Source organism: Copadichromis virginalis, linkage group LG3, assembly GCF_057382275.1.
Source record: "Copadichromis virginalis isolate Kocher_CV1m ecotype Utaka linkage group LG3, C_Virginalis_male_GT1.1, whole genome shotgun sequence".
NCBI classification, from domain to species: Eukaryota; Metazoa; Chordata; class Actinopteri; order Cichliformes; family Cichlidae; genus Copadichromis; species Copadichromis virginalis.
Window position 1 is genome coordinate 6,236,060 of NC_140620.1, and position 1,283 is coordinate 6,237,342.

Here is a 1,283-nt window from a genome sequence, read left to right on the forward strand (position 1 = left end):
CTTCAGATGTCTTCATGGTTCTTTAAAGAACCATCATACGTCAAAGAACCTTTTTTTTTGTGGATGGTTTTTCAGTTATTACAAATGGTTCTTTAAAGAACAAAAGGTTCTTCATGCTTAGCAATCTAAGTTTGATGGTGTAAACGGCATAAATATTTATTCACTATAACGAGGCTGTGAATTATACTGTGTGTTTTCTTTGTGTGCATGTGTGTGTGAAGGGGGAGGGCGGGATACCTGGCAATTGCCCTTTAAGAGAAGATGGTAGGAAACTGAATATTCAAATAAAAGTTAGAAATAATTTCTTAAAAATATACTGGTGGCAGGGGTGGGGGGTGAAAGCCTAAAGACCCCCCCCCCCCCCACACACACACACACACACACACCCCTAACCCCGCAAACCCATTATGAATATGGTGAGTTAACAAACAGTAGACACAATACACACATTCAAATACTGTACTTCAGTTTTAAATTTTAATAAAGCATTACTATTTTCTACTCCAAGGCATTACTTTTGAGATTATTATATATTTTTGAAAATATAGCATAATGATAATACTAGTTATTGTAAACTTTACAAACCACCCAGCAGTATGTATAGTCAAATTATAAAATACAAGTAAATAACAATTGCAGAACGGAATGTCAGTGTAATGAACACACACTTCGTTTTGACAAAGCGCACTGCTTAGGGAAATGATCTGAGTAGTTGTTCATCACTGAGCAATTTGTTAATATGTGTTTCGAGCCAAATAAATGACAGGGAGAGAGAGAGTGACGTCAGAACACGTCATACTATAACCTCCCGGGAGCGGACGGAGGGGGTCAGTCGTTGGGATGCGCATGCGCAGACAGAGTGCGCGAGCGGCGGGCCTTGACCTTTCGGGGAGAAAAACTCTTTCTCACGCCCGGTGACAGTGAGGCGGATAGCAGTCTTCAGTACCTGCTGGACTTTGAAGCTCTGGATTCTGGGACTGTTGGAAAAGGTAAAACATTTTCATTAAAACCTTACTACTGTTTTGTTTTTGTTACTCGTCATTGTAGCTTGCTGTTAATGTTGTGCTAACAGTAGCGATTAGCTAGATACGTTAGCCGTTGACATCAGCGCAATTTAGTATCCGGTATACAGAAACTGTTTTCCTAACAAAACCACTGTTATAATTAAGTGAAGCTGCTCCCAGCTAATTTGAACCTTTGGCTTCTAAAATATGTGGTTCAATTGCGTGCTGCGTACATAACCTAATGTCAGCTAGACCGAAATTAAAATTTAATATATTGTT